Here is a 23,343-nt window from a genome sequence, read left to right on the forward strand (position 1 = left end):
AGAACCACTTGCTAAGAATACCATTATATCTTATATTAAATAATTTGAAAGAAAGCGTTACAACTTTTTTTCTATTTTTATATCACGGTGGATACATGTCTCCCGAATATGTGACATTTGGAAAGTTTTCAACAAAATCTAATGTCTTTAGTTTCGGCATCATATTATTAGAGATCATTACAGGGAAAAAGAACAATAGCTTTTGTCAAGAGGATACTTACCCAAGCATGATAGGAAAAGTAAGTTAAAAATATATGGGTAAATTATTCTAATCATCATTGAATTTTGCATTGATTTTCTTTGTAGTCATAAAATTAGAACTTGTTGCAATTTAATGCTTGAAATTCGATTTTGTTGCAATTAGTTTCTTGACTTCAATGAAACCCACGGAAATCGACATGATATTAAATTTAGGGCTAGTTTTGTAAGGCTTCTTCAATTTGTTTTTTGATCCAGACCTCATTTTCAGTATTTATCTAGACTTGTATATCATGTTAGATTTCCAATGGAATTCTTGCCAAAATCACCACTATCAAGTTAGAGTGCACTAGTTAAAAAATAAAAAAATAAAAAAAAACTAGTGATCAAATTATGACAAGTTGAATTTTTATGACCACAATGAAAAAATCCATGTAAAGTTTAGTGAGCATAAAAATATTTTCCCCTTGAAGATGCTTATAGTACCTAATTATCTTCGGAATTGTAATGATTTGTTTATGGGTTCATCTAATGATGAGATATTCTGATATGACATTTATGGAGAGAAGAAAGAGCATGTGAGATAATTGATTCATCACTAAAGCATTCTTGTTCTCCTGATGAAGTATTGAGATGCATCCAAATTGGGCTTTTATGTGTACAAGAAGATGTATTGAAAAGACCAACCATGTCAGCTATTGTTCTAATGTTAAATAGCGAAATTAGTCTTCCTTCTCCTAAGCAACCGCATTCACTTTCAGAAAATCTAGCTCATTAGAACCAAAAGAACGATTTTGTTACGTGGATGAGAAATAATTCACGAGGTTATATGTCGTTGAATGTCTCTCTCATGAATTACATAAATTTTTAGCATAGGAATCTAGGATATGCTTCTTCTGATATTAAAAAATCTTTTTATTTAGACTTGATTCGTCATGAATTTGAACTTAAAATATAAAAATACGTGAAATTTATATAATTTCTTTGTATAAATATTATAAAGTTGAGTCCTTGAAAAGGAATTATAAAAAATTGTCAAGTTGCACTTTTTTTGAGATGGTCTGAGAGTTTGTTTTTATTACATGTGACATTATTCTAAAATTTTTAAATATTTTAAAGTTATTTAATAAACTATGACAATTAGCAATGCTAATATAAATTATTGAAAGCCCTTAAAGTTATATCTCATTCAAATGTTTTTTTATTATAATTGGTACATTTTTAATTCATTTAAATAATAAATGAATTAAATTATTGTACTTACAAAGGGAGTTTTGAAATTCAAGCATTAATTTTATACGAAAATTATTGAAAATCCCAAGGGCTTGATAATGTCAAGGGCTATTGAAAAGGCTAATTAAAATGAGGATTTTAAAGCCACTAATGCGATGGAACAAGACGATTACAATGAATATAAATGAAAGGATAATTTTTTTATTTGATGAAATTAATTAATTAATTTTTATATTTTAAAAAAATAATTATTTTATCTTTTTATTTTTATGAACTAATTAATCAGAGTTTATATTTAAAAAAAAAATGTTGTTATATGAGAAATAAAAATTTTGTTATAATGGAGAATAAATTTTAAATTTATATTTTTTTAATTTTTTTTAAAAAAAAGTATAATACCAAAAAAAAAATGGAATATATTATTTATTTCCAAAGTTCTGAATAAGTAAATTATAGAATAAGGCTTTGTTTGGTTAGGATAAGTAAGCTAAAGAATTTTAAATTTTTTAGGAAGTATAAAAAATTAACTTATCTAATTGGGATTAAATATTCAATTCCTAAAAGTGAGACATTTTTTTTTCACTTCTCATAAAATAACTTACTTTTTTTAAAAGGTAAAATTTTTAGAAAGTGATTTATTTAAATCAAACAAGTCCTAAGTAGCATTGAAAAGTAAGAAAAAGTGACGTTTTGGAAGGGGCATCTTTGGATGGAAAAATAAACGGTACAAAAGAATTGAATTTGGCGCATGTATATATATTTATAAGGAGTTGGCAGCTCAACCGTGCACGCGTGGCTAAGAGGTATAAGGGCAATTCTGGGCCTTAACTGGACAGGATATCCTTTTCAGCACAAACGGTATCAGAGCCAACCTTATCACCTCGAAGTTGCGGGTTTGAGATGCTGGAAGCTCTAGATGCCTGCATGAATTTCCAGCAAGGGCGGCGAAGTGCTGTGGGTCAGTGCATGGGTCCCACTAGCGTGCACACAGTTTGAGCAGGGGATGTGCTCTAATACTAATTTGCCTAGGAACGAAAGGGTGTGGTTTGAATGATGCAAGCAATGAAAATAAGAATGTGCAGATCAAATGAAATAAACAATAAATATAAACCCAGGACATCGGCAAATGTCCACAAATATAAGATATTAAAGAAAAGAAAAAAGTTTGAACTTACTGAAAATTTTTTTGAATTTTATTGAATTTGTAGGAGTTACAATAGAGTGATTTTACAAAGAAAGGAGAGTAGTGTCTACAAAGGTGTTCAACACATGAGCTTCCTAGAGCTAACAGAGGGTTTCTAGCAGAGTTATGTTCAACTCTTTCCAAGACTCTGTCTTCTTGATTATGTCCTCCCCATAGAGAAGTGTTCTCCTTTTAAAGAGGTCGGATGGTAGTTTTGGAATTTTCAAAATTACTATGTGGTCCGTGAGCTACTAGCTGAGAGCATCTATCCACAGTACAAAGCTGATATTGAAAAGCTTTTGTAAAGATAATTTATCTACATGCACTAAAAGTAGCCTATCTTCTTGTGCTCCTGTGTAGTCTATGAGGTCTTTGTGCAGGAGCCTCTTCTAGTAGTGCGGGGATGAGAGCATCTTTGAGTCGGGAACATCTTTGGTGGTGCGAGTTGGGAGCATCTTTCGGTGGTGCAAAATTGGACTTGTTTGCACTTGCCCAAAAGTATTTTGTAAGGTTTTGGATGTCAACAACCAATAATGCTGCCACGTGAAATAATTTTCTTTTTACTTTTCTTTTACTTTTTTTAGGAAGAAGATTGCTCGATAGGAGGAAAGATCCATATGAGTCATCTTCATTATCATCGCCAAGGTTGATGATAGGTTACGAATCTGAATATGCTATGGATGTATTAGACCTAGTTTGCAAAAGTTGTTTCATGATTGCAAAGTATTCTTCCTCAATTTTTGCTGCAAGTTGGGCCAAAGCGTGTTATTTTTGGGCCAAGAAGCTGGAGTTTGAAGGCCACTGGAAGAAAGTTTTAGGCTTTGAGCCAATCTTGAGCAATTTGGTTTTGAATTTTTTTACGGGACATTGAAGGAGTCCCATCATTGTATCTTGAATCTTCTACTTAAGACTATTAGTACCATCTTGTTGATGATATTCAAGGAACCAAACAAGGACCCAAGGTAGGAAGAATTTTATATAGAAAAGGAAAAGGGCTGAGAACCATTTTTTTTTATGAGGGTTTGAAGTGTTGTTTGAATAGGGTCTAACTTTCGTTGAATTCTGGGGTGAGAAGGTTTGGAAGGGCTCCAAAATAATTCAACCATTGGACAAACCAAGAAGGAATTTTGAAACATCAATGATAATCTTAAAATAGATTAACCACGAATAGTTGTTTTTATGGTTTTAGACAAGAAAGGTATTAAACCAAGCACATTGTTAGTAATCCCAATAGTTGAAGGATGTGTAGTGGTTTAGTTTGGTTTTGGCTGGGGAAAGGTTACGGGTTTGGAAAGGTTTTGTCCCCATTACTGTAGGGTGGAGGATTTTTGGATCTAGCAAGTTGAGTAAGCTAGATCAACATGGTTTTGTTTAGGAAGAAATTTTTGAACTTGGCTGATTCAGTTACTTCAAGGATTGCCATATATTAAGGTGGGTTTTTGATAAGTCCCATGGCTTAAAAAATCAACCTTGAGAAAAAAATTTTGAAATTGCTACAGATGGATTTTTGTCATAAAATTCATCCTCCAGTAATCAAAATGTTTTGGAAATGTGGTTTTAGAAAATATTGAAATCTTTTTGAAGTTTTTGTTTGTGAGAAAACAATTTAGAAATTGTTAAACAAACTTTCTTAAGAAAGGGTTTTTGAGAAGAACTTTCTCCTTTCTCTAGGGTTTTGGAATCAGGTTTAGAAATCATACCTTATTGGGTTTGTAGAGTGCACTTCAGGAAATGTTTTGCAATGCCATAATTAATTCTTGAGATTTAGATAGTGATTCTATCCATTCTTAGATTTATAAATTGTTTTTAGGTGATTGATTTGTAAGGGTTTTTCTTCTTTAGAGACTATATCAATCCATGATTTGATAGGTTGGCTAAAAGAAGTTAGTTTTGGAAGGTTTGATTTTTTTGGGTTTTGGACTGCTTTTCCTTTATTTTTTCGGACCATCAGGCTCTATTTTGGAGAAACTCTCTAGTTAGAAAGTCTAGAATGGAATTAGTATCTCATTTAATAAATTCAATATCAAAATAAAAAATACTAAGGATTGCTTGTCATCTTGCAAAAATTTGTTTTGAAGCAATATTTTAAACATCCTTTTGTAAAACTTCTTTTGCTGATTTACAATCAATGCGAAGTAAAAACTTTTGATTGAGTAAATCACTTTGAAATTTTGTAATGCACATGAAAATTGAAAGAATTTCTTTTTTAATGGTGGAATAATTCTTCTGACAATTATTCCAATGTGTAGAATGAAATTGGATAATGCATTCCCTCCCATTTTGGATTTGTTTCAAAAGACCGCCATATCCTAACTCTGAGGCATCTGTTTCAACTACCTTAGAAGCTAAAGAATCAGCTAGGTGTAAGCAAGGAATGTTTTGAACTTGATTTTTAATTTGGTGAACAACTTAGGTGTATTGTTCTGTCTAAGGAGTAGGGTTTTTTTTTAACCTATCATGCAAGAGTTTTGCTAAACGGTTAATATTTAGACAAAAATTCAAGACATAATTGAGACTTCCTAGGAATCTATGTAATTAGGTTTTGTCAAGATTTTATCAGGGAACTTATTGGGAAATTCTAAAGATCTTTCAATGGATGTTATAGTTCCTTGAGTAATGTAATGTCCTAGGAACCTAACTCTGGTTTGGAAAAGAGAAATCTTTGACTTGGAAATAACCAATCCATTTGTTCTGACAACATAGAAGAATGTTTTGAGGTGTTTAAAATGTTGCTCTATGGAATTGGAAAAAATGAGGACATCATCTATGTAGACAACACAAAACTTAGAATATGGATTCAAAATTTCATTCATGATTCTTTGAAATTCTGATTGAGCATTTTTCAAACCAAGCGGCATATTTGTCCACTCATACTGCCTAAAAGGTACAGTGAATGCACTTTTGGATCAATTTATATTTGTCAAAATCCTGATTTCATGTGAAAATTTGAAAATACAAATGCAGAATGTAATTTTTGTAAAAGATCTTTCTTATTTGGAATATGGTACCTAATCCATTTAAGAGCTTTGTTTAAAGGTTTATAATTGATCACTAATCGAGGTGTTCCACTTTCTATTTCTGAATTTTTATTTACAAAGAAAGTTTCACAACTCCAAGGTGATCTGGATTTTGTAATTAATCCTTTTGATTCGAAATCTTGAATTTTCATTCTCTGATGTTGTTCAAGATCAGTATTCATTTGGATTGGTCTAGCTTTTGTAGGGATTTGCTTTTCATCAAAATATTTTTCATATGGTAAATCAACCATATATTGGTTTCTGCTCCAAAAGGCATTTGGCAAATCAAAACCAATTTCCTTTTCAATTTGGGTTTTGAAATCTGAAATCTTGTTTTTTATCAATTCATTTTGTAATCGATGTTCAATTTTTTAAAGAGAAATATCTTGTTTTAAAAACTATAAATATTTTGTTTTCCTTTTATTAATACATTAACCTCATTTTCATAAATAGAGCAGGCTTTTATAAGATTGAGATTTCTAATTTTTGGTTTTTCTATAAAAGAGAAGATAAGATTTTTCCCTTTTGTTTTGAAAGAAATATTGTCATAGTTAACCTTATAGGGAGTTATCAAATTGATGAAAGGGGTCCCTAAGATTACACTATGATGGATTTCCTTTACAAGAACAAAAGAGGTTTTAACAAGGAAATCATTATTAGCTTTAGAGGCTTCAGTCTTATAGCTAATAGACATTTTTGAATTGTTTCTTTGTAGAAAGTTTTCATTTATTTTTCATGAAATTGGTTTGGAACAATTCCTTCTTTGATACAATTTAAATCTTCTCATATATTGTTTTTTCATGGACTGGTCTAGCTTTTGTAAGGATTTGTTTTTCATCAAAATCTTTTTCATGTGGTAAATTGACCATATATTGTTTTCTGTTCCAAAAGGCATTTGGCAAGTCAAAACAAATTTCCTTTTCAATTTGGGTTTTGAAATCTAGTTTTTTATCAATTTGTTTTGTAATCGATGTTCAATTTTTTGAAGAGAAACATCTTGTTTTAAAAACTGCAAATGTTTTTGTTTTCCTTTTATTAATACATTAACCTCATTCTCATAAATGGAGCAGGCTTTTATAAGATTGAGATTTTTTATTTTTGGCTTTTCTATAAAAGAGAAAATAAGATTTTTCCCTTTTGTTTTGAAAGAAATATTGTCATAGTTAAACTTATAGGGAGTTATCAAATTGATAAAGGGGTCCCTAAGATTACACAATGATGGATGCCCTTTACAAGAACAAAAGAGGTTTTAATAAGGAAATCATTATTAGCTATAGAGGCTTCAGTCTTATAGCTAATAGACATTTTTTAATTGTTTGCTGTAGAAAGTTGTTCATTTGTTTTTCCATAAAATCATTTTGGAACAATTCCTTCTTTGATACAATTTAAATCTGCTCATGTATCAAAAAGGGTAATTGTGTTAATTTTGAAATCTCTAGAGAAGATAATTGTGATTTGAATCAAATATTTCCTAGAAGTAATCTGTTTTAAGGTAAAGAGAAAATCTTCTGGAACATTTTCTAGATTTTCAACATTCTGAGTTTCCTTTTCTTCTTCAGATTCTTTTTAGGTTTGTTTTGAAAGGAGATTTTGGAGGATTTTTGAATCTTCCAATTTTTTTTTCTTCTAAAGTTTTGTGTTCAATTTTTATTGTTTTGATTTCTTCTTGATGGTTTTGGATGATCACTAGTAATTTTGAAGTTTTCTTCCTTCCAAGTATGGATGTAAGGTTATAGTCATTTGTACTTGTGGAAGGTAGAAGTGAGGGAGTTTGGATTGGTTTTTCTTCAACAGTTTTAGGAGTTTCCCTAGAAATTCTTTTTGGATTTGGGATCTTGACATGTTTTAAGACTTCTAAGATAAATTCTTGGTCTTTGAAATAATGTTGACTTGTTTTATGTCCAGTTGATTCTGAAGCTAGAAGCTGGAAGAGGAAGTTGCTAACTCATCTATTTGCAAGGATTCATTGTCTTGTGAGTTACGAAGAACTAGTTTCATTTTCCATTCTCTCAACTAAAAGAGATGTTATTTTATCAATGACCGTCTTCTAGTTGGAGTTCTTGGAGTTTTCTATTTATTTTGCAATATTTAGAGATGTGGCCTTTCTTACCACATACGTAACAAGTGACGTTTGTAAATCTATTTTGGATTTAGGATTGCTTTTAGGTTTCTTAGAATTCTTTTTCATGTACTTTTACTAGACCTTTTGTAATAAGAGTCTTGTTGAAGTTTTGAAAATTTTTGAATAGTTTTTATAAGGTTTTTATTGCAAGCTCCTCCACAATCTAGAGTTGGGTTTTTGTGCTTATTTCAAACTATTTGCGAGAAAGATCCTAATTCTTGGCAGTTTTCTCATTTCCCACTTCAAGTGTTTTTGTAGTTTTAGGTCAGATAAATCTTTAAACCCTCTTTACTGTGAGGCTAACTAGTTCACCATAGGTTAAAGGTTGTAAGGAATTGGGATTCAAAGGTTTCTTTAATTTTATTTTTAACTCTTTCTCTAAGAGTGTTGGAAGTCCTACTATGAATTTTTGTTTTGAAAAAGTGGTTTGAATCTTCCCTATGCATAACTCTAGTTAAAAAAGTGTTTTTGTAATATTGAAAGTCCTTGAGTTTTTGCATCGAGGTTTGAAAGGAGTTCAGTATTTTTGTCTTTGAGATGTGAAGGATTACCTACAAAATGTAAGGAGATTTTAACAATCAAGATCGCTATTGCATCTTGAATTGTTTGCCCTAATTCATCAAGTATAGGTGTCCCATATTCTTGATTTTGATTGAACCTAAGATTTTCATTTGTTATTGGGGAGTGAGATGGTAATCCCACCATTCTTTGGTTTGTCTTGAGAATCCTACTATTAGGAGTTTAACAATGGCTTTATCTGGGGTTCTAGTTTAGGTTTTGTATGCATTTGCTGCCGTGGTCATTTGTTAGAGCAAACCGAGGATATTGTATTTAGACATACCATCTATGTTCCATTTATAGACAGTAGAGGCATTCAATTTTGACTAAGTCGAATGTTTGAGTGCATTTTCTATGCCCATGTCTGGGTAGTTATTGGAGCAGGTTCTTTTACGCCAAGAAACTTGTTGATTTCATGGTTTTCTTTGGGGTTTTATTGAGTGACTCATGTTCTAAGATGTTGACACTTCTTTGAGATGTTTGTCGCGTGTTAGGTGTTGCAGGAGTGGAAGTGGATGCTTCTAATATGTTAAGTTGGTTTCTAATAGTCTGTATGAACTCAGTCTTATTATTTTGTATGTTTTGCTGGCTGGTTTTGGAGACTTGAAAAAGTTTGAAAATAGCATTTTTTAATTTTGTATAATGGGTTTTGGAGTCTTGGTAGAGGGAATTATTGCTTTATGGGCTTGTTCTATCCTAGAGAGCTAATTTCCTATGGTACTGAGATGTGCATTTGTAAAGTTATTCTGCTGAATAATATTTCTAATATTCACAGAATCACTCTCATTTACCTTTTTGTAAGGGGTTGCCTCTACAGTTCGGTCAAAATGGGTTATTTTGATTTGTCTAAGAGGAGGATGGTCTGACTCTATCTTTCTACCATCAGAGATTTCCTATTCTAGTTTTCATTCCTAATTATGTGAGGTTTAAGGTTTTTGAAAAGGGGTATGAAAAATAGTTTACAAAAGCATATATTTCAAACCAATCAAAGAATAAAATATGAACTTGATGAGTTTCAACAAATTCATAAAATTATTTTTGGATATCATGTCTTCTTTGTAAAAAATTTTCAAAAAACCACAACCTTTTTGTTCATTTTCTTTCGAACAGAAATTGGTTGCGAATAATTTTTTATTTACAACAAATTCTTTTTGCAAAACATTTAGTTCATTTGCCACAATTTTCGTGACTGCAGAGAAGGTCGGAGAAGTTGGTGGTGAATCTGTTATTCTACAATTTTCCTTTGGTTGGATTGTATAAATTTGGATGGGAATGTTCATAGTGTAGTTCACATTTTGTAAGAAAGTGCTAGGTAGATCTAACGTAGAAAACCTAGGCTGAATTTTGTAAAATAATTGTTGTCCTGAGAAAGAATCTAGATTTTAGTTTGTCCTTTCTTCAGATGGTTGTGTAGCGGGTTGGTTTCTGTCAGAGGATATTTGAGATATTCTTCCTAAGTCTATGGTACTAGATGTAGAAGAGTCATTCGAGTACTTAGAACTAGTAGATTTTCTGTGGAAACTAAGTTTGACTCTACCGTCTGTATATTGTGTAATTTGTCTTATACTAGTATTTGGTTTTGAAGACTCTAGAAGTTCGGTTTCTTTGCTCCTTCTAAGATCCACTCATGCAGTAAGGTTATATCTTTCCATAAGATGGGTTTAGGAATGTGACATTGGATTTTGTAAGATCTGTTTGTAAAAGTAAAGTTTCTCCTTGTTACTCTAAAATGGTGTTTTGTAGCAAGCAGAAACCATGGCTTTGTAATGGACCTTGAAAATTAAAGCAAGAGGAATTGATCCTTCAATCATTTTGTAATTGTGGGTTGATTTGTAAAACAAGAGATTTTAGAATATTTTTATCACTTAGAGAAACAGTAAAATTTGGATAGCAAGCAAAAGAGATAGGTCCACTATACAAGTTTGGTTCAATTGAACTAAGCAATGAATCTTGGAAGTTTGTAAACCTAGAGTCTCTAAGAACCTCTAGAATGGAGGTGTTTAGATCTTCTTTTGTTAGAGGTTTAATTCCTACTTGGACTAAACCTATATGATTGTATTTATACTGTTTTTCTCTGTGTTTTTGTAAAGAGTTTTGGAAAAAAAGATGGATGGTTTCAAAAGGTTTTGAAAGTTGGATATCTGTTTCTTTTATTTTAATGGTAAGATCTGTTTTGAAAAAAATTGTATTTGGAGGTTTTGTAAATCTGATCTTTTTGAACTTTTAGGATTTCCCAATCATCAATTGATTTTTCAAAGTCCTCTATAGTGATTTTTTTCACTATTGATTACCCTTTTTGTTTTTGAGGAAGAGGTGGAAGAGTTTGAGGATTGTTATTATTTTTAGATGAAATTTTTCTTACAGTAGATAGGGAAACTATGGACTTTATTGCCTTACCTTGGGACTTACAATCCAGCCCTAACCCAAAAGACTCGGAAAAATTCTATCTTTAAATAGTGCAATTTTCAAATTATAAATCCTATTAACAATACAACTACACCGCCCTGGCTTTGATACATATACATATGTATATGTATATGTATATGTGTATATATATAGAACATGCTATGCATGTTGTTTATATTTGTTGCTCGTGATTTAATTTATTATTATATAATTTTTTATTAATTTTTATATATAATTATTAGATCAAAGATTTATTGTTTTAATCTAAATAGTAATAAAATCAAATAAATAAAACAGAAATAAATAGTAATTGAATTTAAATAATAAAAATAAAAAATATTAGAATAATAATTACCTTTTGATAACAATTATAATATCTCTTTTACTCTCATCTTTAGTTTCATATATTGATAACTATATCCAAAAATCTATATTAAATTAATATAATATAAGCTAATTTTATAATTTAAAAGGAAAAAAATTATAATTTTATCTTATTTAGCATAATCGTTTACATTATCAAAATCTTAATATTTCTTAAAAAAATTAGTATAATATATTTTTTTACCACAATAAATTGTGTGAGGTACTATTTAGACTTTTTATAATTAATTTCCTTAACTACATCCATAGTTATGGAATAAATTTTCCCTCTTTCAAAAAAATCTTTAAAAGTATTAACCACATTATTAAATATAACAATTTCAATTGTAAATCCGTTTAAAAAAATAAATTAGTCATATGGATTATAAGTGAAAAATCAAATATAAAATATAAAAAATAAAGTTTATAATAAAAGATAATATTCAAAAATTGCAGATTTTAGCCTAGCTAGAATCTTTAAAGGAGACCAAACTCATGAAAAGACAAACAGAATAGTTGGAACATTGTAAGTACGCCTACATACCCAGTAAGACAGAGAAACACTGCTAACGACACAATTCTTTTTGACTTCAAAGAATTTGGAATGAGCATTATCACTGTTCATTTCTATTTTGCATATGTAGTGGATACATGTAATGTGTAGTGTTTGAAAAATTTTCAATAAAATCTGATGTCTTTAATTTTGGGATCATATTATTAGAGATCATTACAGGGAAAAAAAACAACACCTTTTGTCAAGAGGATTCTTATCCAAGCATGGTAGAAAAAGTAAAGAGATTTGGGTCAATTATTCTAATCATCACTGAGTTCTGTAATTATTTTTCTTATGGTCATAAAACACGAAATTTGTTGCAATTTAGTCATTGAAATTCAATTTTGTTGCAACAAAAATTAAAACTAATGATCAAATTATGACTTCTTGAAACTTTGTTACCACAATAACCATAAAAATATTTCACCCTTGAAGATGCTTTTAGTACTTTATCTTCCAAACTGTTGCAATCGCTTATGGGTTCATCTCGTGTATGATGATGTTATGGATATGGCATTAATGAAGAGAAAAAAGAGCATGGCAGATAGTTGATTCATCACTAAAGGAGTCTTGTTCTCCTCATGAAGCATTGAGATGCATCAAGCTGGCTCTTATATGTGCAAGAAGATGCACTGAAAAGGCTAACCATGTTAGCTGTTGTTCTAATATTGAGTAGTGAAATTGATTTTCCTTCTCTAAACAACACGCATTCATTTTGAGAAAGTCTAGTAGCTTATTAGCAACAAAGGAAGGATTTTATTATGTGGATGAGCAAGTAATTATAGAGGTTGTATGATATGCTTTTATTGATACTAGTATTTTTCTTATTTAGATCTGAATTATCCGATAGCTTCAAAATATAAATATATGTGGAATGTATATCTATATAAATGTTATGAAAAAAGAATGCTAAACGTTGCCAAGTAGTAATTCTTTTGAGATGTTATGAGAATTTGCTTTTACTCAATGTGACATATTTCAAAATTTTTATGAGTTAAAGTTACTTAATTGGCTATGAACATTGGTAATGGTAATGTAAATTACCGGAAACTTTTAGATTTCATTCATTTTTTTTATTATAATTAATCATTTTCTCGGTATATTGTGTGAATTATTTTTATTTTATTTTAATAATATAATTTAATATTTATTTATTATATTTATATTTAAAATTATATAAAAAATTTGTTAATGTTAATTAAAATTTTCAATTAATTATGTTAATGCAAATTAAATTTTATTAAAATTTTTGAAGTATAGTGTTATTAGCGCCTACTATATACGGGACATGAGCAGGAGCAGGCATTGCCATCAGCGATTATGCTTTTATTAAATATTTTTGGGGCAAAAGTGTTTTTTGTTTTCTTTTAAATTTAATATCAATAATTATTAAAATAAAATTATTAAGTTAAATATTTCTAATACCCATAATTAAATTTATAATTTAAAAAAATTAAAATGAAATTTCAAACTAAATTAGGCTTTGTTAAATAAAACTAGTTTAGCTTTTAAAATAAAATTTCAAATATTTTATTTTTTTAAATTCCAAATATTTTATATTTTCACTTGAAATATATATGATTTTAAGTTTTAAATTTATTAATAAATTCTATCAATTTTGATAGAATTTGATTTAGTTATAATAAATTCTATGAAATTAATTATTAAAAATTCTAAATAAATTTTTATTTAAACTAAATACTAATATTTTAAATTTGTAAATGAATTTTAAAAAACTTTATAAAGTTGATTTAATATCAAATACTACCTTAAACTCAATTCTTTCATTGAAATAATATACAAATTGAAACACATGTATGTTCATATTAAACAATTAATTTTTCACTTTTTTTACACAAAAGATCAGCTCTTGTACGTTATATTCAGTATAAAAAATTAAGAAAAAAAAAAAAGAAAAAGAAAACCCTTATGGAATGGAATCGTACATTTGATTACTAATCTTCATTACCAATTTTTGAGTGTACATTTGATTACTAATCTTCATTCTCTTTTTTCTTACAAGCATTTGAGAAAAATTAGAACGCATAGGCAAGTGGATGATAGTGATAAGCTTTTTAGAGTTTGTGAAACAAGTAAAATTAAGGGAATTATAATATTGCTAAAAAAAATTCAAATTATATGCCTATCAATTTCCCTATTGATTATCCTTTAAAATTTAATTAAAATTTGAAATTACAATATTTTTAAAAAATTCAAATTATATGCCTATCAAATTAACTATTAATTATTCTTTAAAATTTAATTAAAATTTGAAATAAGTTGATTAATAGATTATTTTTATTACTTTTTAAATTGTAGTAATTAATGTTTTAAAGTGCTATATGTCAATTTTTTAAGAAGACCAAATGGCTTATTTTTGTAAGCATTTTTGAAAGCTTAGCTTTCATATATGTTTATATATTAGATGAGTCCATTTTTAATTCATTTAAATAATGAATGAATTATTTTAATTTTATTGTAATTATAAAATGACTTTCGAAATTCAAGCATTTGATGTATGTTAAAGTAATAGTATCTCTAAATCATTTCAATTGCTTGGCGTGTACTTCATATTATTTAGAATTTGGCGATTATTATTTTCTTCTATGAAAAATGTAATCATATATTGACTTCCTTGCAGCACTCCATTTTTTTTTTATTTGAAGGTCATTATATATTTTGTATCTAAATTTCATGATGGATTGAGTTTAAACAATAATTTTTCTCTATATTGATTGAGCAGTTAAATTGAAATCAATTTCTAGTGCTATGTATATGACAACAAAATTTTAAAGAAAATTATTTTTAAATTAATCTTGTCCAAGTGGGATTTTTTTTTTTTTAATGTTCAATCTTATTTCATTCTTTTATTACGAGTAAGAGGGTTTTATTTTAAGAAATTTACCATGTAGTCCCTAGGTTTTTCTATCAATAACACTTGGGTCGTTATAATTCAAAAAATTAAAATCCTATCCTATCCATTTTATATATCATTTTAAAGTTTTTGCACATTGATTAAGAATTCAATTAAATCACTTAAATTATAATAAAATACTCATTAATTTAATAAATTACTCTTTATCTCATCTAATTAAGAGGGATGTGATAAGATGGCTTTTATTTTTAGGAAATTATAGAAATAACTATTGTGTTTAATATAGATAAGGGTAAAATTGACAAAAACATTAATTAACACTCCTTAATCTTCTCAGAATAGTAGATAATTTTAGATAAAATAACTTAAAAAAACAAGTAAAAGTAGATGGAAGGAGTATTTAGTATCTCAGTTTTTCTTTGGTCAAAATTAGAAGTCCCTCTATCCAATCTAAACTTAATTTATTGTTGATCTCACTGACTTCAATGGCAAAAGGAGAGAAAACTTTTAAATATCTAAATTACCCTTTCTACTATGTGATTTCTCTCTCTTCCAATTATTTCTTTTATCTTTCCTTTATTTGTTCTCTCTCTCTCTCTCTCTCTCTCTCTCTCTCTCTCTCTCTCCCCTCACTAGTAGGGATGGCAATGGGTCAGGTTTTGCAGGCACCTGATCCTACTGAACCCTAATAGGATGGGTTTGGGTAGTTAATAATCGAGTTTGGGACAATCTCAGATTTTATATGTTGTATATTCGTTACCCAAATCCATTTATATGTATATATATATCTCACTTTAGGTAGTCCGTATATTCTACTGTTCCGATGACTAATGTCTGTTCGAACAGTCAGGATGTCTGGAACTACACTTAAACTAAGGTGAGAAGACATAAATTGATGAAATGAAGACTAAGAAAAATTAGGAAGAAATAATAGAAATGGAATGTAAAAGATTAAATGGTAGGATTCCCGTGATGGGTAGCTATCTTTGAGAGCGTGTGAAGCGATTGCCGACCCTAGACCTGCGAGGAACCCTATAAAATAAATTTTTAGGACTTAATTGAAGGTTATTGAGGTATAAATGACTTTAAAAATGTCAAAGAAAATTTAATCAATTAGTACAGACAAATATAACCCGATAAGCATAACGAAGGGCATTTTGGTCATTTCACCCTTAGGGTTGAATTTTGACATAAATGTTAATTAAAATGAGAGAGATTAAAATACATAAAATGAATTAAAATTCTAAAATTTATTTCTGGAAATGAGAAAAGAAAAGAAAGAAGAAAAGAAAAGAAATGAAAGAAAAGAAAATAAAATGTAATAATGACATTATTTAAATTATTCAACCAATGGGAATTTAACAAACACATAGTAAAGGGATAAGAAGAGTGAAATGAGGCAAAATTGACCAAAGTCTTCATCATCTTCTTCATTTTCCTCTCCATGGCCGAATTCCTCTCTTGTTAAGCTCTCTTCATTTTCTTCATTTCAAAGCTTAAATTCTCCCTTTTGTTCCCATAAAACCCTAATTCACCTTTACTAAAATTTATCCCCATAGCAAAAGAAAGACTTTGGTTACCAAGAAGTGAGGAAATTCCAAAGTTTATACAAGTTAAGAATTGAACTACAAGAGGTTAGTGCTAATCCTTCTTCTGTTCTTTAATTAAACACTGAATTGGAGTTGATAGGAGTAGGAATCGCATGAAATAAAGGGGAATTGATAAGTTTAGGAAGAAATAGAAATTCGGTAGCTTTGGGAACTTTAGGAGTTTGATGATTTTGGTTCACATAAACTTGATTAGTGATGTTAATTGATACATTTAAATACAATGGAAGTGAAATTGCATGAGTATGTTTGAAAATTTGGACTTTGAGTTAGGGTTTGACCTAACTATTAGGGTTTTGTGAAATTGCTTGCAAATGGCATATTTGAGATTGATTGTTGCTATGTAGAAGTGCTACGTATGCAAAATTTGAAGGAGCGAAAGCATGAAAAAACATAAGTTTAGATCATTGAAATTCAAAATTTTTCATCTAGGGTCACATGCATCATGCAAGATTCATTTTTATCTATTTGATTTCAATGATAAACAACATATTAAAACTCTTTTAATATGTTTTGGATCTACATTTGCCATTTAAGATTTTAGAATTATGATTAATTCATTAGAACCTAGATTAGATCAAGAATAAGTGCACTAACCTTTTTGATGCCTTTGCAATGTGTTTAGCACCTTTGGGATGCGCCTAGGATACGGATGTTGTCCCTCTAGCTTGTCCACACTAAGATCACCAATGGCAGCCCCTTGAACAACTTCTCAAGCCTTTCTAATTAATTAGAAAATCAGGTTTTGCCTTTTGAGAGATTATAGATGTATACTGAGGACACTAGAAAGCGATTTCTAGCAATTTTAATTCAAGAGAATGTTGGCCAATCTCTTTGAATTGATGAGAGATGAAGAAGAAGAGAATGGGAGCTTCAAGGGTGGCGGCACAAAATGGAGGCAGCAGCTAGTGTTTTGTTTCTTTCATAACAACACATTATATAATTAGGTCATCACTTAAAACCCTTGCCACATGTCATTTTATTATTGCACCTTAGTTTAATTAACCCAATCACAATGTGCCAAGTGTCAAACTAAGATTTAATCTTGTCTTTGATCATCTTACATGATTAAAAGACAATTGGCAAGCTTATGTGTAGTGCCATATGTCACCATCTCATGGTGCCACATGTCACCCTTTGAAAATGATCAAAATACCCTTGTGTCTTAATTTTGAGTTCTTAATCCAAAATAATTATTTCTCTTCTTCTAATCAATTTATATCAAATATAAATTAATTAATTAATCTCTATTAATTAATTTCTCATAATTAAATTCATATTTAAATACTTTAAATATAAATTTAACTTATACTATACATCCATTAACCTAGATTTGGTTTCAAGCCATGCTAGGGACTTTGCAATCTAATTGCAAACCAAACCTATTTAATTAATCAATTAAACTCTTTAATTAATTAACTAAATCATATTTAATTTGGTGATTACTTGTGTATGTGTGTGACTTACTAGCCTCATCACTAATTGGTAATGAGACATGATATCAACTCTTAATATCATCAGAACTCTTTCTTACCACAAAGGATTTCTCTAAATCATTTTATGCGACTCATAGACTATGGTTAACACCTAGCATAGCATGCCATAGCCACCTAATCAGTAATAAGTTTTACCTTAAATGAACCTATAATCATATGTTACCATGCACTAGAATCTCTCATTACAAAATCCCAATTCGAGCTAGAGTCATGGTTTATGTCAAACCCCATTTGCTATGAATATTATGTTCTCTTTTAATTCCAGTTTTTGATTAAAAAGATTTTCTCATCAGAAACTCTTTTCTGATTAAATCTATACATCACAGTCGGGAACTTGAAACATCAAGAATAATTAAATGAACATAGGATTTTATCCCTATTTACTTAGGGTAACATATTCCATCTTGATCAACACCTACCTCTATATATAACTAGTAGGAGCCAACACATGCCCATATACCCATACACAATACAAGTATGAAAGCAGTATCAAACTCAAACCACCTATATACAAGATAAGCGTGCTATCTCGGGTTTAAAGATTATATGCCTTGATATGATTTATGACAATACATTGACAAGAGTAAACTCCATGTGCTTGTCATAAATGTCATTAGTTAAACCTACTTATCAAGTATAAGTGCCTATCATGTTTGTTACATGCATGAGACTTGCCATTCCATCTTATTTACATCTCATATAAATAACTTAGGAACAAACATGATTACAATCTTTCTGGATAAGTCATGTCCTTATTATGAAGTATCCTCGATTGTGAACCTATTTATGATACTTTATGCTAGAAATACTGTCACTCATATTCTTAACAACTTAAGAATAGAATTTCTAACAAAATATCAATAGACCTTTTCTATTACACATAAATATATTATGTAAACGGAAAAGTGAAAATGCCTTTTATTAATAAAAATATGTACAAGATACATACTAAATGATATGCTCTAGGGCATACTACTAACAATCTTTCACTAGCACTAGAGCTATTCATTATAATACCTTAGACCCATCTTCTCAAGATGTCGGTCTAACTAAGCTTGTGACATAGGCTTAGTGAATGGATCAGTTGGATTTTCAGCTGATGCTATTTTCTGCATGGCTAAATCGCCTTGCCAAACTATCTCTCTGATAATATGGTAGCGCCTTTCTATGTGTTTGGATTTACGGTGAGTCCGGGTTACATCTATCTAAACAACCTCTTTTACAGCATCTAATGCAGCAATGTACTTGACCTCTATAGTGGAATCAATAGTCGTACTCTATTTGGAACTCTTCCAACTGACTAAATCTCCATTACAAATGAACACAAACCCAGATGTAAACTTTCTATTATTGATATCGATTGGAAATTAGAATCAATATAACCATCATATTGCAAGTCACCACCTCCATATATCAAGAATAAATCCTTAGTTCTTCTTAAGTACTTAAGGATATTCTTGATAGCTATCCAGTGTTCCAAACCTGAATTGGATTGATAACTACTAGTCTAACTAACAACATATGTGATATCTAGCCTAGTACACAACATTGCATACATCAAACTTCCAATAGTCGAAGCATATGGAATCCTGGCCATTTATCTCTTTCTTCAAGTGTCTTTGGAGACATCTCTTTAGAAAGGTGGATACCATGTCTCATGATAACAATCCTCTCTTGGAATCAAGCATGTTAAACCTATATAATTTTTCTAGGTTTTACCATGTAGTCCCTAGGTTTTTCTATCAATAACACTTGGGTCGTTATAATTCAAAAAATTAAAATCCTATCCCTGTCCATTTTTATATATCATTTTAAAGTTTTTGCACATTGATTAAGAATTCAATTAAATCACTTAAATTATAATAAAATACTCATTAATTTAATAAATTACTCTTTATCTCATCTAATTAAGAGGGACGTGATAAGATGGCTTTTAGTTTTAGGAAATTGTAGAAATAACTATTGTGTTTAATATAGATAAGGGTAAAATTGAAAAAAACATTAATTAACACTCCTTAATCTTCTCAGAATAGTAGATAATTTTAGATAAAACAACTTAAAAAAACAAGTAAAAGTAGATGGAAGGAGTATTTAGTATCTCAGTTTTTCTTTGGTCAAAATTAGAAGTCCCTCTATCCAATCTAAACTTAATTTATTGTTGATCTCACTGACTTCAATGGCAAAAGGAGAGAAAACTTTTAAATATCTAAATTACCCTTTCTACTATGTGATTTCTCTCTCTTCCAATTATTTCTTTTATCTTTCCTTTATTTGTTTTCTCTCTCTCTCTCTCTCTCTCTCTCTCTCTCTCTCTCCTCACTAGTAGGGATGGCAATGGGTCAGGTTTTGCGGGCACCTGATCCTACTGAATTATCTTTCCTTTATTTGTTCTCTCTCTCTCTCTCTCTCTCTCTCTCTCTCTCTCTCTCCCCTCACTAGTAGGGATGGCAATGGGTCAGGTTTTGCGGGCACCTTATCATACTGAATTTGGGAATGATCTAGGATTTTATATGTTATATATTAGATTTTACTGAATTCATTTATATATATATATATATATACACACACACACACACTTAATTAAATATAAAATATATGTTTTTTATAATAATATTTGTAAATTTTATATTTTTTATTTTAAATAAAATAGAATTTAAATATTTTATGGAATTATTAAACTTTTAAAATATAAATTATTAATAAAAAATATTTTTTATGAAAATTATTAATTAAAATATATAAATTTGAATGGGTTTGGGTCTTTTTTGAGTAATGATAATCAGATTTAGGATAAGTTTAAGTTTTAATAATATTAATCGGGTTAGAGTACGGTTAGGGTAATTTGTCGAGTCACTAGGTAAAGTGTTAGGGAAGAAGAAGGGAAAGGATAAAGAGGGGAGAGAAAGGGAGAGAGAGTGAAAATTTTGTTATTTTATTTATTGTTAACAGTAAATTATTTTTAGCTAGATGAAAGGACCTCTAATTTTGACAAAAATAAAATTGAAAGACTAAATAATTTAATTTCAAAAATATAAAGACTCAAGTGTTATTAATGATAAAATATAGGGATTAAATATTAAATTTTCAATCTATTTTTGAAATTTGGATCCACAGTGTAAACTTGCATATGTCTCCACTGGGGTCAGAGAATAAAACCGAAAAAATTTTCTTTTTTCGCTTTGTTTACACGTGCTAACCAAGTCATTGTATGTGCTAACACAGAGAAGAAATATAATTTTGTAATTTTCAAAAGTCATAGTCTTGTTATGGAATTTTGTTATTCATTAATTAAAAATATACATTTCCAAGTCCCCACGCAAAGTGCAATAATTGAGGACAAAATTTATATACATTTCACACTTTAGTCCTCTGAGAGATGCCATGACCATAAACAAACCTAATCCGGTTATGGTTGCTATGGAGAATGAAATTTCTATATAACTTAATGCTTAATTTGATCCACGTACTTATTGGGGACGTTTATTTTAGTTAATTTTTAACTTTTAGGTCAAATTAATATAAAAGTTTCAATTTAATCTCAATTTAAATCAAAAATTATAAAAATCAAATTTAACTTCTTAATTTTGAGGTTAAATTAAGAAATTAAACTTCTAGATTTTTTATCTAAATCTAGAAATCCATAAATTTAGTGTAGAAATTTTAATTTTGAGTTAACTGGAGCTTAAATTAAAACTTTAGAGTTAATTTAGACAAAAAGTTAAAATTAACTAAATTAAATATATCAATAAATTTAAGGGCGAAATTAAACATTTAACCATTTTGATTTTATTTATTTGTTAAGTTTCCTGAGGAACTATGGATAAAAGTTATGGCACCAGATTCCAAGATATCTATATCTGGAATTCTTAGGGCAATAAAAATCTTATTGTAAAATTGTTTTCTTTAGAGATTAAAGAGGTGTTTGATTCACTTTTTGAGTGCATCTGATAGTTGATAGACATTCAATCAGGTGAATTAAAGTGTTTCTAGCTGGCTCCTCTAGGAATACCATAGCTGAATGGTGTATCTGAAAGGAGAAATCGTACCCTATTAGATATGGTACGTAGTATGATGAGCTATACTGATATGCCAGTCTCCTTTTGGGGATTTGCATTAAAATCAGCTTTGTATATTCTGAATAGGATTCCATCAAAATCAGTTTCTTCCACACCTTATGAGATATGGCATGGAAGAAAACCAAGTCTTAAGCATGTTAAGATTTGGGGTTGTCCAGCTTATATAAAAAAATTTGAACAACGACAAGCGGAAACGGATCGAGAAAAGTCGATTTGTTGGATATCCAAAAGATAGTTTTGGATCCTATTTTTATTTGCCTACATCACAAAAGGTTGTGATAAGTAGAGATGCCACATTTCTTGAATAATAGTTTGTTCAAGAAGGAGGCAAAGGAAGGCAAATAGAGTTAGAATTGGAGAATTCTGATCAACCAACATATTAGATGGATATAGATCCATCTAGTTAACCTACACCTATTGATGAAACATCTACAGCTGTTCCTTGTAGAACAACCAAGGTGTCTCACCCACCAATGAGATATGGTTTCCTTCATTAAGAAGAACAAGAGTTATCTACTCATGAAGAAGTAGATCATGGAGATGATCCACTTACCTATGAAGAAGCTATATCAGATATAGACTCTTCAAAATGGATTGATGTTATGAAATTCGAGATTGATTTCATGTATAAGAATCAAGTTTGGGATCTTGTTGACTCACATGAAGGTATTGTACCTATAGGGAACAAATGGGTTTTCAAGAAAAAAAGTGGTTTTGATGGAAAGGTAGATACCTATAAGGCAAGGCTAGTAGCGAAAGGGTTTCGCCAAAAGCAAGGAATCGACTATGAAGAGACTTTCTCGCCTGTTGCCATGCTTAAATCAATTAGGATTCTATTAGCAATAGCTGCATTCTTTGATTATGAGATTTGGCAGATGGATGTCAAAATAGCTTTTCTCAATGAATACATTGAAGAAAACATTTTCATGGAACAACCTAGGGGTTTTGAATCCCAAGATGGTTCCAAAGTATGCAAGCTAAAGCGATCCATTTATGGGTTGAAACAAGCTTCGAGGAGTTGGAACATCCGTTTTGATGAAGCTATTAAGTCATTTGGTTTTATAAAAAATGAGGATGAGCCATGTGTATATAAGAAGGTTAGTGATAGTGCTATCACTTTTCTTGTCTTATATGTGGATGATATTCTGTTGATGGGTAATGATACAGGTATGTTGACAACTGTAAAGGTATGGTTGTCAAATACATTCTCTATGAAAGACTTAGGGGAGGCAACCTATATTCTTAGGATTCACATCTATAGAGATAGAGCGAAAAGAATAATTGGTTTATCTCAAAGTCTATACTTGGAAAAGGTGTTAAAGAGGTTTAACATGCTTGATTCCAAGAGAGGATTGTTACCAGTGAAACATGGTATCCACCTTTCTAAAGAGATGTCTACAAAGACACCTGAAAAAAGAGATAAAATGGCTAGGACTCCATATGCTTCGGCTATTGAAAGTTTGATGTATGCAATGTTGTGTACTAGGCCGGATGTCGCATATGTTATTAGTTTGATTAGCAAGTATCAATCCAATCTAGGTTTGGAACACTGGATAGCAATCAAGAATATCTTTAAGTACTTGAGAAGAACTAAGGATGTATTCTTGATATATGGAGGTGGAGACTTGCAATTGGATGGTTATACCAATTCTGATT

The sequence above is a fragment of the Hevea brasiliensis genome, chromosome 13, assembly GCF_030052815.1.
Source record: "Hevea brasiliensis isolate MT/VB/25A 57/8 chromosome 13, ASM3005281v1, whole genome shotgun sequence".
NCBI lineage: Eukaryota > Viridiplantae > Streptophyta > Magnoliopsida > Malpighiales > Euphorbiaceae > Hevea > Hevea brasiliensis.